This window comes from Marmota flaviventris, chromosome 5, assembly GCF_047511675.1.
Source record: "Marmota flaviventris isolate mMarFla1 chromosome 5, mMarFla1.hap1, whole genome shotgun sequence".
NCBI classification, from domain to species: Eukaryota; Metazoa; Chordata; class Mammalia; order Rodentia; family Sciuridae; genus Marmota; species Marmota flaviventris.
In genome coordinates, this window is record NC_092502.1 from 156,846,146 (window position 1) to 156,863,493 (window position 17,348).

At 43.6% G+C, this 17,348-nt stretch overlaps 1 protein-coding gene across 2 annotated transcripts in view; it reads left to right on the forward strand.

Annotated features, from left to right (window-relative positions):
* Ctnnd2 (catenin delta 2) overlaps nucleotides 1-17,348 on the forward strand; it is a 356,516-nt gene that overhangs the window by 317,832 nt on the left and 21,336 nt on the right. The gene's annotated exons all lie outside the window — the stretch shown is intronic.

A 17,348-nucleotide genomic window follows, 5' to 3' on the forward strand; every position in this document is an offset into this window, starting at 1 on the left:
TTTTCCCATAAGGTCTCATGATCCCCATCCCACCTTCCACCCTTTATGGGCTCCTCCCTGTTCATTTCTTGAATTTTGACATCCTCAAGGACCTGATGCTTGGAATTTTCTCATATCATGCACAACTTCTTCCTGGGTTATCATAACTTTTCTCGTTGATTCAATTATCAACTAAATGTTGTGGCCTCTCCAATCTATTTCTCTAGCCCCAGTTGCTTTCTGAATCTCTAGCCCCCTGCTAGAAAACCTGCTCAGATGCAGCATCTGCAGCATCTCCCTGAATCAGATCCCAGACAGGCCTGCTTCTCCTGGAGTCAGCTCCTCTTCTTGCCTCCCAACCCCAGTTGAAGAGCTGCACAGCTCTCTAAGTCAATGCCTAGGCATATCCCTGATTCTGCAGCATCCAGTCCACCAGCAAACCCCAGATTTCTGCTTCTGCTTCTGCCCCCTTCTTTCTGTACTCATGAACAGTTCTCTCCTATCTCTGGATTTTGGTTCCAGTCTCCCAACGAGGCTTCTTATTTCCCAACGAGGCTTCTTATTTCAGTCCTACTCCTCACCAGCAAATTCTCCAAAGGGCATTCAGTGTGAACTTTCTAAAGAGCAAATCTGAATTCATGTCTCCTTGCAGCCACACCAGTCTGTGGCCACTGTGGTCCTCAGGACAGAGTCAAAATATGTCAGCAAAGCCCATGAGTCATTTCAAGAGTGGCCGTAGCTTCTCTCTGTAGCTCTTCCCTGCTTCCTGCCAGCCCTTATCACCACCGCAGCTGAGTGGGGTTGCAGGTCACTCTTCATCCCCGCCATCCGCCAAAGCCTTCCCAAGTCCATACTCCATCCAATTAGCCCGTCTAAATTTTCATTCTCCCTACATTTTTTTGTACCACCTTCCTTGAAAATAATGTTTCTGACCTCTCCTTAGCTCTGAAGTAAGGTCACTCCTTACTAATCTGAAATAATTACATAGCAGATTAGTTTGAATGAATAAAATTGTTTAAATTCATACTTTGAAAGAATAACTTTCAAGTATTAGGAATAGTTTGAACCTACAGCTAACATGTTACAGCCTAAGCTGTATTTGTATTTTTCTTAGAAAATAATTTCATTTTGGGTTCAAATATTTATTGTGGAAGAATTCGCACCCTGAACTTATGTTGCAAGTGATTTCTCCTTGGAAATTGCTGTGGTGTTTGTGCCCAGCTCTGGTACAATTAGTATTCATTCCTAATTAACAGTGTTGAATTAAGGAATATCAAAAATAGGGACCAGGCAAAATTAAGAAGTACTGCCTGAAAGAGATTTTATTTATATGTGCTAGAAAATAGAAATGCAGAAAATGAAAGTAAGCATAACTATGTCTTAAGCAAAAATAGATGTTTTTGACTTATTTAAAATCATAGTTCATAGTTTATCTCAACTACTTCGATTATTCTGTTTCCCAAAATTCAAAATTCCACTCTTGGTTACCAGAATATAAAAAGATACAACTCGCAGTTTAATGGCATGGAAACTTGACATTTATCTAATCCCCAAACAATATGGATCTCTGTTTTATTGGTCTTCATGATGCTGTAGGTCCATAATCAATTTAGTTAGCCTTCCAGAATACGAATTCAGTGACAGACTTTGGTTTTACATTTTACATGGCCCTCTTTACTTTCAAGGTATTATTTATGTAGCAGACTCTTAAAAATGTAAGCATGTTTAGCACTTGGTCTCAGATTTTGTTGTTGTTCTTTCAGGAAGTTTACTATTTTCTCTTAAATACATTTTTTGAATTCTTTATTTAAAGCAATTTAAATTTAGGCAAAATTAAGAGGAAGATGTAGAGATTTCTCATATACCCCTTGCACCACATATGCATCCCCCACCAGAATGGCAATTGTTATAGTCAGTGAACTTGTGCTGACAAATCATAGTCACATAAAATTCATAGACTGCATTGGAGTTCACCTTTGGTGTTGTGTATTCTCTGATTTTGAACAGATATATAATGGCAGGTATCTCTCATGATAGCATCATACAGAGTATTTTCACTGGCCTAAAATTCTGAGCTTCTGTTAAATCTGGACAGATATTTGAACAAGATTTAGCACATAGATTTTAGGCTTTGGATCAAAGTCTTCCTTCAATTTTATTAAAATAGAACTATGCTATTGTTTGATTATTAAAAATGCAAATAAGAACTCATATTCACTGTCACATTGAAGCAAAATAACTTTTTGCTGAAGAATGACAACCAGTGTACGTGAATGTTTCACCAGTGAATCATTCCTGCCTGGTGGTGGATGGGCTCTAGGCTAATTTGCCAGCCAGGAGATTCCTTGTCACTTTCCATGACATCTTTTTGGAGTGTGATTCCTCCCTAAACTGGTTGGATTTCAGCTCCACACAGCAGTGTTTTGATCTCCCCAAGCCTCAACATTCGCAATCTGGACTTGGAGTCTCAGTGGGACTTAGCTGGGGCCACTCAGCCACAGCTTTGGGAAGCTCCGGAAGCCCTAGCTACCCAAGCCCTCTGGGCCCTCTTGTGTGATTCCATGGGGACCCGCCTCAGGGTAACTGATTTACAGGGCAGTCATGGAGCTTCAGGTACGATGAACTCTGCTCTGCCTTCCGAGACATATACTGGTTCATCTGAGATCAACTGGAAGTAGTATCAGTCAGCCCGACACCAGAGTAAAAATGCCTGTGAGCGTTGGGTGCTGAGAGGGCAAGCGTTGTGTGGAGCCACCACCTGTGTTCTTCCATTCCCTTGCTTCTCCATGAGATGCTTCCTAGAAACATGTTTAAGCCTTTGAAACAAACTATTGTGTTACCACGGAAGAGACAGGCCAGTCCCTGTTCCAAGTGGCAGATGATTCTTTCCAGCATGTAGCCTTCTGTTACTGAGACTCATGTGTTCCAAGAAACTCAGAGTGCTTCAAAGAGAACAACATCAACTCAGCCTCTCGGAAAGAATTAAAATCCTTAGCTCATAAATGCAGAGATCGAATCCAAGATCAATCAAACATCAGAATCAAACTCTTGTTGACAGTCACTGGGGTTAGAAATCAGATTATTCCAGGCCTGGGGATTTTAGGATCCTGCCCCTGCCCCAGTGAAATGTCAGCATTGTGCACAGTGAGTTGCTCTCTCCCGGAATGCAAGCTGCCTGTCCTGGAAACTGGGTAAGGTCATGTTTCTCTGACAGGCAATATTGTATTTGCTATTGCCATTTTGATGTGAGAAACAAAACATAAAGCTAATCTTTAGATGCCCTTCCCTTTATTGTCAGGGAATAGAGACTCTCGGATCGCACATTCCATTCAGCCAGTGAATAATGAGCTTTGATAGAAGTGAGGTCCATGCCCTTCACAGCCTGTCTCACACAGGACTCTCTTTTCTTCCTGCCCTGGTATTCATTTCATTGGCTTTTACCACCATTGCACTGACAAAACAAGAAATCAATAAGTAATTATGGATAGGTAAGGGAATGCCTACAGGTCTCCTCCGGTGTCCACACCACAGCAGGTGGGAGAGTGAACCCAGCCCTTGTGTGGCCTCCTGCTGCCTGTTCAAGGCTGACCACTGCACATAAATGAGCCAGGAGTCCTGTCCCCGCAAATTGAAGTTAATGGCTCACATCTGACATCCCTTCATCAGCCTGGTCTGCTGGGCATTTGAAGAACCATCCTAGTTTGTGATGAAAATCAGAAATCTGTTTTGAAATATCATCAAGGAAAAAACACAACAAAGTTAAAATTCGAAATTGTGATCCCTAAGCTTTGCAGTTAGAAGAGTGAGACATACTTTAATACTTCCTTCGGTATGTACCATTTTGAGAATTAATAGATTTTACTCTCTGGGTATCTAAGATAGTCATGGAAAAGCACTAAATCCTCTGTAGAAATAAATTAAACTGCTAAATGCAGAGCCGTCATTTTATCAGGGAACCCGTTCACCAGGAATTTATTAATCTTTCAGCAGTGCTAGAAAATTCCTCACCAAGAGATGACTGGAAAAACACAAGGACTTTAGGGAATAGACCGAGAAGGGGAATAGCTGGGTCAAATGGTGGCTCCAGGGACACTGCTACATCGATGTTCATAGCAGCACAATTCACAATAGCTAGACTGTGGAACCAACCTAGATGCCCTTCAATGGATGAATGGATAAAAAAAATGTGGCATTTATACACAATGGAGTATTACTCTGCATTAAAAAATGACAAAATCATAGAATTTACAGGGAAATGGATGGCATTAGAGCAGATTATGCTAAGTGAAGCTAGCCAATCCCTAAAAAACAAATGTCAAATGTCTTCTTTGATATAAGGAGAGTAACTAAGAACAGAGTAGGGTCGAAGAGCATGAGAAGAAGATTAACATTAAACAGGGATGAGAGGTGGGAGGGAAAGGGAGAGAGAAGGGAAAATGCATGGAAATGGAAGGAGACCCTCAGAGTTATACAAAAGTACATACAAGAGGAAGTGAGGGGAAGGGGAAAAATAATACAAGGGGGACAAACGAATGTCAGTAAAGGGGGCAGAGAGAGAAGAGGGGAGGGGAGGGGAGGGGAGGGGAGGGGAGGGGAGGGGGGATAGTAGAGGATAGGAAAGACAGCAGAATACAACAGACACTAGTATGGCAATATGTAAATCAATGGATGTGTAACTGATGTGATTCTGCAATCTGTATATGGGGTAAAAATGGGAGCTCATAACCCACTTGAATCAAATTGTGAAATATGATATATCAAGAACTATGTAATGTTTTGAACAGCCAACAATAAAAAATTAAAAAAATAATAATAATAAAAAAAAAAAGAAAAAAAAAAAAACACAAGGACTTCTAGCCAGATTCTAAAACAACCCCAAGGCTGGAGTCCTCAAAGTTCACAATTGTAGTTCCTCTAGTGTTTTCTTTTCCAAACCGCTTGATATGAAGTTAGGGTAGAAAATGAAAAGGCTGAAGTTAAACTCGTCCATGGTACTTTCTCCTCCATAAATCTGGGCGTTTACTTGTTGATGTTTCTATTGACAATGAAGGTCTTTCTTCATGAGGTCCCCTGACCTCTCAGAGAGAATTCTCAGGCACTCATCATATGATATCTGTCCAAAAACAAAGGCACAAATGGGAACAGAAGCAAAAATCAATTGTGCAAAAGTGGAAATCAATGCACACGGCAGTTGCTAGACGAGAAGTGACTCAGTTATAACTATTGCTGGGACAGGTCCCCATGTCAGGGAAATCCACATAGCGGTGCCCAAATTAAACATTTCCCCTATAATACCACTCAATTACAGAGCTTCACCCATGACAAAAATACCCTAGAGACAAAAGACAGAAAAAAATGATTGCATCAGTAACTAGAAAACGCAGGAAGTTTAACGTAGGCGTACAGCGTACGTGCGTTCTTGTGGCTTACTTTGTGTGACCACGTCAACCTTACCCACTCCATCTTCAGTGGATCCCGGTAGATTTGGGGATGTCACCTATGAGAACCTCAACCTGGCTGAGTGTGCTCATGCTGCCCTCACCCTCCCTTTCTCCCTCCCTCTCTCATAAGCTGTGACTTTACCCTTCCCAGTGCCACCAACGAGGTTAGACCAAGTGGGAAAGGAAGCCACAGTGAGGAGGTCCAACCTGACCAGTGCAGCCATATCCTGCTCTGGTGCACTTGGGCTCTGGGAGATGTCCACCGGCTAGCTCCTTCTCTCGTGAGGGCAGTGGTTGGTTTACTGAGAAGTGCCACCTGCTGCTGGGAGCCTTCCGTCTGCTGCCTGGCCTGGGCCCAGCCTCCTCCAACTGCTCAGAATTCTGCATCAGCCTCAGGCTTCTGCTTCTTCACTGTATATAGACTGGTTAGATACAAACTCTGCGTTCCTGTAGATAACATAGTTTTGGAAGTCCTGTTTAAAAAAAAAGAGTAAACTTTATGACTGTAAAATTATCTACCATCCTCCGAAGGAGCCCATGCAGTGGGAGGACCTAAAATTTAAGCTTCTTGTGCTCCATGGTCAATTCACCTCTGACCCCAAATCATTCTGCCAACGTTACTCAAGACACCGGCTCTGGCAACACCCAAACTCCAGGGAGCCCATGGTCAAGCTCTTTAAGAAGTTTGTCCCCTGGGTTTTAGGAGATGGGATGTGGGGAATACTCAGCCACTGGCTACCTTCATGGGAGTGCCTCTTCACCCTCTAGAAAATTCCTCACCTAATCTTTGACCATATGAAAGTGGGTCACATGATAATACTGCAGAAGCCTGTTTGGTCTGCCACTGTTGAAGCTCTGAACAAATGCTCTAGAACTGTAATTAGAGAATGTGGGGCCATGGAGACAGTGTGGAAAATCATATTAACACAGGCCACAGTACCCTGTCAGTTCTGTAATTATCTACACGTTTTTCATAATGCTAAGTCATTATGTTGAACAAACATGACTCAAAGGAAGTTAGAAATGGATCACCCTCTGGATTTACTTCCTACTGCAACACTAACAAATTACCACCAAAAAAAGTTAAAAATACCAAAAAATAAGTGATCTTGCAGTTCTAGAAGCCAGAAATCCAAAATGGGTTCACTGGGCTGAAATCAAAGTGTTGGCAGGGATGCACTCGCTCTTTACATTCTCCAGAGAAGAATCCTGGAGGTGGCCTGCATGCCTGGGCTGGTGGCCTCATCCTCCGTCTTCAACGTCAGCAACAAAGCACCTTTGAGTCCCTCGCTCTGCTTCCATTGAGCGCCATATTGCCTTCCCCAGCTCTCACCTCCTGAATCTCTCATGGGGAAGGATGTGGTGGTTGCAGTGGCCCATGGCATCCTCAGAATGACCTTGTCCTTTGAGATCTTAATCATACCTTCGGAGTCCTTTTTGCCATTTAAGGTAGCCTATTCACAAGTTCTGGAATTAGGAAAAGGACCTCTTTGGGGCCCATTACTCAGCCCCATACCCTCTCACATGAGAGTCTGAGTGTAATAGTCAAACCGTGAAATAACACCTCTTGGAGTCAGGGGTTGGCCTCTCCTCACTCGCTGTCTTCACCTCTAGAGTGTCAGCCTCATCTTCAGTGTTCACGTTGACCCTCAGTCTGTCCACATAACAGACAACTAGAAATGGGCCAGGAGCATGTGCCTTCTTCTTTTGGAGACTCTAAATCATGTGGGCAGATCTCTCTACCTGGAGGCCTAACCAAAAGCTGAGTGTTTCTATTACAAGGTGGAGATTTTTTTAAAAGGTTACTGACATGTTTATGCCCATAATGTGCATGTTCTGTACATATCAACACCAAACTCCTTGACTCTCAGTGCCCAGTTTTTATCAAAGCACATTTTTGGAAGATCCCACTATGCTTACCTCTCATTGCAAAGGGTTCTACAGGAGTTACCAGTTGACTTCAACTTTGAAAAACAGCCATTTCCATGACTCCTTAGTCCTATACAGGAGACCAGTGCAGTGGGCAAAGAAGAAGACCTGTAAGTTTCCAGATTATTAAAAAATAGTCTTGCACGATGCAAAGAGCATCAGTAATGTCAGAGGAAGAAGCGAGGTCATAGGATGTGGAAACATGTTGGATTTTTCTTTGTTTCTACTCTCCCCGTCTTAGCACACAGTGCCCTTGGCAGGTTGGCCGAGTGCCTGGTGGTAAACCCTGATGAACCCACAGTTCTCACACATCCTCTGAGGGTCACTTATGCTAATTGCCTGATTTAATCAGATGACAGATTTACCATGACATACATAGCATCACATAATGAAATGCATCAACTAGGTTTCCTCTATGCCATTCTAAACTATAGTACCCCCTTTTCTTAATCTCCTTGTGTAATATCACATGATTCCTCTTAGTCATCCTCCCTGTCCTAGTAGCAAATGACCATTTCTACACTCATTCAACACATTTCTGTTGAATACTTACTATGTCTTTGACTCTCTTCTAGTTTCCAAAAGTGAACACATCCATATTGGCTTGCCTTTCCCCAATTTCATAAAGACAATCCTTTTCAATCATTATTTCTTGATTGTTTTACTTTAGGCTTATTTTTACCAGGCTCTATTCTAAAATAAAAGTGTATTTTTATGCCATTCATGGCATGGTTGTTACCAAGGCTAGACTTTTCTTTCATGGGTTGTTTTTGCAAGAGGCTATTGCTATGGCCATTTTTAGACACTCATTCCTCCCCCATTTCTCCTCGGGATCTATGCCTGTCTCTTTCTCTATTCACACCTCAATTTAATTAAATTTCATCAGAAGCCAACTGTTAGGTGGTTCTGAGTGCTGATTGAATAAACCTCCATTGTAGCTACTTGGGAGCTTAGGCACTGCAGGGGTGCATTCAGTGACTCCTTCCCTGTCCACTGTGGGGCATTCTGCAGAGACCTCAGATTTGAGACCCAGGTCTTCATCGACCCCTCATGAGCATATATGAAAAACACCCAATTATTTCCAATGTCAAAGTGATCGAAGTGCTAAGAGCCAGACATTTGGATTTGTGAACCTGAAGGCAGGACTTCGTTCAGTTGTATCCCAAGTTCAACTTTGTAATATTCATTGGGACACAGAGGACAGAGTTAAAGACCATCCATGTCACATCTTTGGGTCAAAGCCTCAAAAGTGACAGCAGGGAAATCAAAAAGACTAATTTGGTCTTGTTTCAACTTCCCAAGCTCTCCCCTCCCCCATCCTATTGGTAATGATTAATTTGGGGCAGTTAACAATGATATTACTTTCTTCAACTAAATTATGTACATTTCTTTCCAACCTGTCAAATCTTCTTGGTGAAGTGGGTTCTTTAAGATTAGGCCAACTGAATTAAATTGAATTCATAAAATGAATTTACAGAGTCTCTTTGAAAAGATGTCACTACAGAAGATCCTCATATATACTGTACCTTTAAGTATCCAAATCAATTTAATTAAATTTCATTAGAAGCGGCAGAGCTGAAACTAGCTAATGAAAGCCACTGGCATGTCAGGTGGTATTTATTCCTGCATTAAACTGCAAATACTCCCTTTTGGCCCTTAAAATTTAGTTTAAATATTTAACTTTAATGGGTTTCGGAATTGTTGATGGAATTAGCTTAAATGAATCTTTAACAAACAGTTTACCTTAAAAATAGATGGAAGCTTGTTTTATTACAGCCAAGAGAAGCTGAAGGTTTCACTGATATGCAAAATTGCCTGAGTGTTCAATTACTGGGACTATGCATGGGAGTATTCTGCTTCCATTTTTTTTCTATTTAATAACCTTTCATTGAAATAAGGACAATGTATAACTACCACTAATTTGGAATATTTTCTTTCTCTGCTTAATGTGATTACATTAATAGGTTTGTACACTTAAAAATAACTGGCAACAGGCACAATTTTGAAAAATCAAGTTTTTTGCATGTGAGCCTAATGTCTTAGCTGGTTGCCTTTTTCAAGGGGGGTAGCAACGATTTATGTTTTAACTTTCATTTGAGAAACAGGTCCCTGAAGAAGAAATCTTGTTTGTGAGTGTAAGTGACGAGAATAAGCAGCGAGGCGGACTAGTAGATGGTCTTGGGTTGCTAAAAGCCCAAAGGATTTTCACCATACTTTTCTTTGTATCTCAAGTCACTCAAAGAAAATTAGAATTGACAAGCTTTATGGGCTGTAGAGCCTTCAAGGACAGCTAAGGGGAAAAACTTGTATTCGTTACTTCAGCATCAAATAGTTTCTGTATGCCCACTGAGAAATCCTTGTTTTGAGGCCAAATAAATCTTACCAGATTGAGGAAGTTCCAGAGCTGTTTACAAACCAGGGAGGAAAAGGCCAGTGACCGCACACCAGCCACGGCTGTCCTAGTGTCTGAGCCAGAGTCCAACTCATGTCCCAAGTAGAAATAAAAAACTGTTGTGCACGGTCAAGTTTCATTTTTTACAGAAACTTGTGTCTGAGTCAGAGATGTTCCTGATTACAAGGAAAGATTGGCTAAATCTGACTTCTAAGTATTGAAGTCCAATAGCCAGAACCCACTCTGAGAACAGAATTGTCCGTGGTATCATCAACATTAACTTCCCTGATTGTCCACCAGGCCACCTTTCACCCCAGCCCAAGGGGGTCTCTAAAGTGTGTCTTCTTCCAGAAGGTGAAGTCAGAGGGCACCAAATAAGTAACTCAAAACCCCTTTCCTGCCACTCTTCATTTCATTAGTGAGGATTTGGTATATAATCCCTTTTCTCTCTGCCTGATTGCCAAATCCTCCAAACTTCATTTTAGCAGCCCTTGAGATATTTGCTCTTCTTTGGAAACTCTTTGTTGTGTGGATGGAGCCAACTTCTTTCCCTGGGGCCTCTTCTCCTCCTCCATCTGGTCCTTCTCCATCCTTTCTCTGACTCAGCAGGGTGCCCGGTGTGGTGCGCTCATCTGCCCACCTGGTGGTAACAGGATGTTCTCTGCTCCCTGGGGCCAAGTGGGATTCTGTACCCAATCCCACATAGGTGCTTCTCATCCTGTCTCCCCTACATTCTCCCCACCCCACCCCTCTTGGTGACATGCTCTATCAACAAGATCATGTTGTTGACAGGAATGTGACTGTCATCCTTTTTCCCTCCCAATAATGTTAATGTGACACATTCAGGAAGCAGCCCCCTTCAGGTTAGTGGGCACATTCTGGTAGGTGTGGGTGGCTGTACCCAGTCCTGAAAGAAACTGGAGCATATCTAACAGGAAATGTGATATGCTCTCCCTTCTCATCCTTTTCTCCTGGTGCCCCTAAGGGGTTTGAGGATGGAGAACTGTCTGTGAGGCTGTGGGCAGGAACGGGTGTTTTCTGAGCTGCAGGATACAAGAAGCAATGGAGATGGAGGAGCTGAGATGCGTGCCCTGAGAGATGTGTTTGGAATCAGCACCAATCTGGGGCCAGATGTGCAGATATAATGATGCTTCAAAATTATTTTCAAGATCCGGTAAGGAGGAGGCAAGTTCATTTGCCTCTCACTGAAATATGGGCAGCTGAGAGAAATTACCACTTAAAATGGAGCAGGCAGGCTGCGGCCCCGTTTTTTTTTTTTTTTTTTAACTATTTAGCCTAAACTAACACTGCCTTGAGCCCAGCTGCACGTATGGCATAAAAGACAGATATTCCAACACAGAAGAGGATTCATCTGATGAGGTTACTCTAATCTAAAATTAAGAAAATATCATAAGACTGTCATATTTATTCAATATAGAATAATAGACCTTAAGAACAGTACAGGCTATCTGTAAAACCTACGAAATTGCTTAGCATTTCCTTTCGCAATAATAAATGCCATCATATTAAATCTAGCTAGCATTTATTAGGCACCAAGTATAATACAAGTGTATTATACTTGGCACTAAGGCTTCATAAAGAGGGTACTCACCCTTCCTGCCCCACAGCTGGGGAGACAGACAGGATGGCAAGAGACTTTCAGGTGATGTGAAAGCATTTTGTTAATAGTAGGAAAAGAAAACCATAGTCACGTGACTTGTACGTTCCCCCCAAGTCTCAGAGCAGTCGTGATTTGATGGACATCTGCTGCCTGTCCCCTGTTTACCTGGCACACAACTGACCAGGTAAGAGTCAACAGATACAAAAGGGGAAGGCGCTGTGCTCAGTCTCAGGGCTGCCTGCTGAACAGTGTAGACATGTGAAATTGAATCACACAGTCAGCGAATACTGTGCAATCGGGTGTGAGGGGGGCTCAGTGTGTGTGTGTGGCACCCTGAGGTTGTGACCTATTTTTGATTCTGTAGAAGTCATCCTTTAGACATTCCACATGGATTAGGGGCTGAAGGGCTTCCTAGGATTTAGTACTTTAAAAACTCGTGTACATTCCAACTAGTAATCTCCTCCACCTGTGCAAAACCTCCAAGCCAGTAGTGTATGATCACAGTGCTTTGCTAGCACCAACTCTGGGGAGGCAGGAACTTTCACCAAGAATGATGCCCAGGCCCTGCCCAGAACAACTTAAACAAAAGAATCTCCAGGGCTACGGCCTAGGCATTACTCTTTTTCAAACTCCCCAAGCTCATGAATCTTGTTACCCTTAATTTATGGAAGAGGAAAAAAAAAAAAACTGAAGCTGTGTTTACAATGTATATACTGAGAGGAAGGGGCTGACCCCTTGTAGATGTCTAATCCCACCTCTCCAGCTACAGGGACCCCTAGGGTAACACCCTGAGTAGGGGAAGCATATTCCTGATAATAGTTTTGAGCCTTGACAGACTGCTCTAGCTCATCCCTTGCACAGTTGAATTGAATGTCACGCAGAGTTTCCAGAGTAAGAAGCTGTGGGCTAATGTGTTATCCTCAACAGTCTGAAAGCCGCTTAGACCCTTCGTCCACACTCTGTAAGTGGAAGAAATCTCTCCAGTAATAACATTCTTCTTGAGATGTTTACTGGGTACTCAATAAATATAATATTATAAGTTCAGGAACCTAAATATACTCAAGTTCTGTGAAACCTAATAGAGTAGCAGCCGCCTAGACCCACCGTGAAGACCCACGGTGTGGGTGTGCATGAACTTGACATTCGGGCACTCCGCACCCTTGAAAATGCCAGTGGCGTAGACCCCAGCTTTGGGGAATAATAAATTTCATAAAGAAACACGTCAGAAACTTTGACACAGAAGCTAAAACTGGTGGAAGGACAGTAAAAGGGTACGATAAAGAAAATCAGATGATTCCTGATGGCAATTTAAAAGTTCAATGACTTTGAACTCCTCTTTAGATTTCCATCTCTATCTACTTGGAACCATTTACCAGCCTCCAGTTTTAAGTTTAATGTGTTAAAAATAAAAACCAATTTGAGGCGCAGATATCATATCACATTTTTGACAGCTTAGCTGGGTCTTGAGCTGGAGGGCACAACTTCTGGGTCATTCTGCTGAGCCACAGATGTTGGGAAAGTTCCTTATCGTCAATATTGAGGATTAATAGCCCTTCCCTGGTTACTGTGCCTATTCTGAATTCTCTGGGTTTCTTCTTTGAGCTTTCTTATCTAACCCCTGCAAGCCAGAGAGATGGTGCAAGGGGGGTCTAGGGCCAAGCACCCCATGTACTAGAGCTCCAAGAAGTTCTCTTGCTGACAATGAGTTAAAATTTTAACAAAAAAAATAGTGATTAAGGAGGTAAACAATGATCGAAGATACCTGTCCAAGTGGCATGTGTTTACATAAACCACTTCAAGCCTTTCTGAACGAGAGTGGGAAGGAAATGATTGGTGGCGAGCTGATCACAAATATGTAAGTGGCTAGTGGGACGGAAAGAAGGTTAACTTAACAACAACTTTCCCAAATAAACTATCTCTTCATTTCCTTTCTTATTTAGAGAGCCAAACATTGTTTTTCAATTGACTGGCGCAAAATTTCATACAATAAAAGGAGTGGAGAACCATGAAATTCATCCTCACAGTAACTGATTCTTCATCATAACTCTTTGTAATGAGCACTGACTAATCTGTATCCTAGGCCAGCTGTACCCTGCTAGCATCCAGTGGTAACGCTGGCTTCTGGGACATTTGGAAATAGGTACATTCAGAACCCGAATTTTAAAGTCCCTTCCGGGCACGGTTGAATGGAGCAAAGTTGAAGTCCGACAGTTTAGCCACCGAAACATATACCGCATCTGGAGCCAAGAGGGAAGGGGGAGCGGAGCCCTTCTTCTTCCTGCTCCTCCTGGGGCTCCCGTGCTGTAGCTCAGGAAATTGCCAAATCAACATCCTTGACTGGGTTTCCACAGCCCTGCTCCTTAAGCTCCCCTCTCCCCACCTCCACTAGGAGTTTCTGTGCCCACTTGCATGGGCCATGTGAGAGGGGTCTGGCTCAGAGTGGCATTCTCCTCCCTGCCTCTTACCACCTCCTCTCTCACCACCCCCAGGTGTCTACTAATCCCATCATCCGGAGACAAGTTACCTGCCAGGTCACATCTCTGTCATGCATGAGCATTTTCAGGATTGGACATTATGAAGGATTTGAAAGGGGGGTGTGTGTGTGTGTGTGTGTGTGTGTGTCCTTGAGGGTTCCTTCATAAGCAGTTTTATACGGCCATTTTCCTGACATGGAAGAACTTAGAGGGGAGCAGTGTACCCTAAGCCCCATGAAATCTAAACTGCTTCATATTTGAATGAAGCTGTGTCCTAAGCCATGACTTAGAACCCCCAAGATGTACCTTCTAAATTGCAAATGAGACCAACATAAAACGAGCTGCCTTCATTGGGTCATATTTAGGATTTTTTTTCTGCTGTCAACCAAGCATTCCCTTCAAAATGAAAGATTATCTTATCTAAACAATTTTTTAAAAATCATTCTCATATATGAGTAATGGGTACATACACTTCCAAAATATTTTCCATCCTGCACATGTTTTCGGTAAACCTGTCCCTTCCTGTCATGGACGCCACCCTCCAGAGGATCTAAGAAAAACCCATAGTATTCCAGTGGACACATTCTCTCCTCCTACCCCAGTCCCTACCCCTTACCATGACATGATCCCACCATTCCCTGAGGACACGTTTACACCTTACACCCTTCATTCATTAATTCATCTGCTGCCAATTTCCTGAGCCTTCCGGGTCATCCATCAACCTCGGGCTGCCTCCGCAGTCTGTCTTTGTCTTACACCTTCATCTTTAACCCCTGGTGTGCTGGTAGCAGCCCCTCTGTGTCCATTACCTGGCTGCTCTTTCTTCATCTTCTTGCTCTGACCCTTGGAGACCCTGGGGACTTCGCCCACCCTCTCAGGAGGTGGCTGTTTCCTCTTTCCTCGACTCCCTCACCCCATGTCACTGGCCCCCGAGGTGGGGTAAGTGCCCTCCTTCCCCTCGTTGCTCCTTTGAGAACTTGGCCTTTTCTTCCCTTTTAAGAACTCCCAGCATCTGGGAGGCACCCCCACTCCCGCAGACTCTGATCCTTGTGGGATCTCCAGTGCACTAGCTAATCTCCACTCTCCATCCCCTCCCTCCCATCTTTCTTTTCCTCTCTACCCGGCTTAGTTCCATGACTTTCTCTTGTCCTTGTGCCTCTCCAAGTTGCATGACTGAAAACCTCCATCCAGCTTTGCCCACCTGCCCCAGAGCAGCTGGATGTGGCTGGGGAAAGGCAAAGGACCACGCTGACTGGTGGCCTCTATTCATTGCTGCACACCTCAAGTAGTGTCCCCGCAATCCCTCTGCCCACCCTGGCCGCCCAGCGCCTGGCCGTAGCCAACTTCCTCCCCCCTCACCTCCCAAACTGTTCCACACCCTTCTTCTCCGTTCTCCTTTCTCTTCCTCTCTCCTCTTCCATCCTCCAAACTCCAACCCATCCTTACCTTCAGCAGACGACCTCACTTTTCATTTCCCCTGAGGAGAGAACATGCTCGTCCTCCGTCTCCGCATCTCGCCATCTCCTCATTGCATCTTGGCTGGAGAGCCTGTCTGGCCTCCCTCCTGGTCCCATAGCCAGTGACCCCTTTGCTCACTGAATCCCATCAGCCTATTTCCTCCTGTGATCTTCTCCTTTCTCCCCTACGTCACCAGTTTTTCCCTCCTTGATGTTGAGTCATTCTATCAGCATACAAAATGCTGCAAAATCTTCCCAGGGATCTATTAAAACACCTCTTGATCCCTCTCTCTTCAAGCCCCATTCCTCTGCTGCCCTTTTATGGTAGAATTGTGCCACAGGCTGCCTGGATTCCCTGTCTCTCCTTCATTAGTTCTCCATTATCTTTGGAGCCTTCTTGAGTGAGACACAGTCTGGCAGAATCAAGTACTTTTGTTCCTATCATGATGGCTTCCATCTTTCCAGGACCAGTGGACGTGCTTGGTCCTTCTCCTTTGATTGGCCTTCTCCTCCTCCTTATGCATCTGCTCTCCTAGTCTTGCTGACATCACACCCACTTTGTTTTCCCCCCAGCCCACCCTGTTCCTACTCAGTGCCCTGAGAAACACCCCTGACTCCTTGCACCCTCTAACTTCTGGAGTGCCCCAGGGCCCACCCGGCTTCTGTCTCCGGCTTCCCTGTGTTTCCATTCAGATATATGGTCCCAGCCATTCTCTTGCTCTGAATAATATCTGCATGCTCAACTCCAGAATTTCTTCTCTAACCCTGACATTGCTCTGGGTTCACAGATTCGGCTTGATTCTCTAGCCTCTGTCCCATCTCTGACCCAACCTGTGCCAAGGTGCTCCTGGTTCCCCTCCTACCTCTCTCCCTGTTCTCCTTTAGTCAGTGGCTCCTGCCATTCTGGTTCACACCAGAAGCATTGGGGTAAGACTTGATGTCTCTGTCCCACACTCATTGGAAAACCCTCCAGCGTAGGTGCAAATCTTCCCTTTCTCCCCATGAGCACCCCATCTGAGTCAGTGTGGCCTCTCCCTCTCTCTTGGTGAAATTGCAGCCTCTATTCTGTTCTCTGTAAACTGTCCTCAGCACAGAAGGCTTCTTGCTGTCCTGGTCCCCTTGCTCACTCTGCTCAGTCACAGGAGCCTTTCATTTGTTCTCACGTGGGTCGGACCAGTTCCCACCCAGCACCTTCACCTCTGTTCATCCTGTGACTTGGAGGCCCCACCTCTGTCCTCCGTGTCTGACTCCTTGTCATTCTCCAAAATGCTTCCTTGACCATAGGCCACTGAATAGCCACACCAGCACGACCCACCACACTCTCTCTCTTCGCCCTGCTTCCCTTCCGAGTGCTTGTAAGTACGTCACATTTTAATATTAATGTTTAACTTGCTTACATTTTGACTTTGGGAGCCATCTTGACTTTGTAAGGCTCAAGTTCCTCCTCTGTAAACTGGGGAGAATAATAACATCCAACTCTTGGGATCAATAAGAGGATCTTGCACCATCGTAAGTACCCAACAGTATCTTTTAAGATAACCCACCTCTAAGCTGGACTTCATCCCACCATTCATATAAACAAGAATAACAAAATAGAATAACATTAGATAAATGAAGAGACGCAATAGCAAAATGAGTATGAATTGTGTTTTTATTAATTTTCATCTATTGATATTTTCAATGATTCTCTAAAAAGCATTGAATTCCCTTAAAGTCTAAATATTATCCAAAATGAAAAGCTGAAAGAGTTGGAAACATTTGTCTCTGTGAAGCAAGAATTGGGAGCTGGATAGAGTCCTACTATTCTTTGTTACAACATTAATACTATTGGGCACTTTACTTTGATAGATATATAGTTGAAATTTAAGAATAAAGACTGGAAGGAAATACTGGGACCCATTAACAAGAGCTATCTGGGGTGGGGAAGATGGAATCACCAGATGTTCTTTCTTTCTTCTTTATGTTTTCTAAGTTCCCCAAATGATCCAGAATGTATTTCAATGCATTTTTAAAAATCATATGCATGCTTTACATATATGAACTGGGTATTAAAAG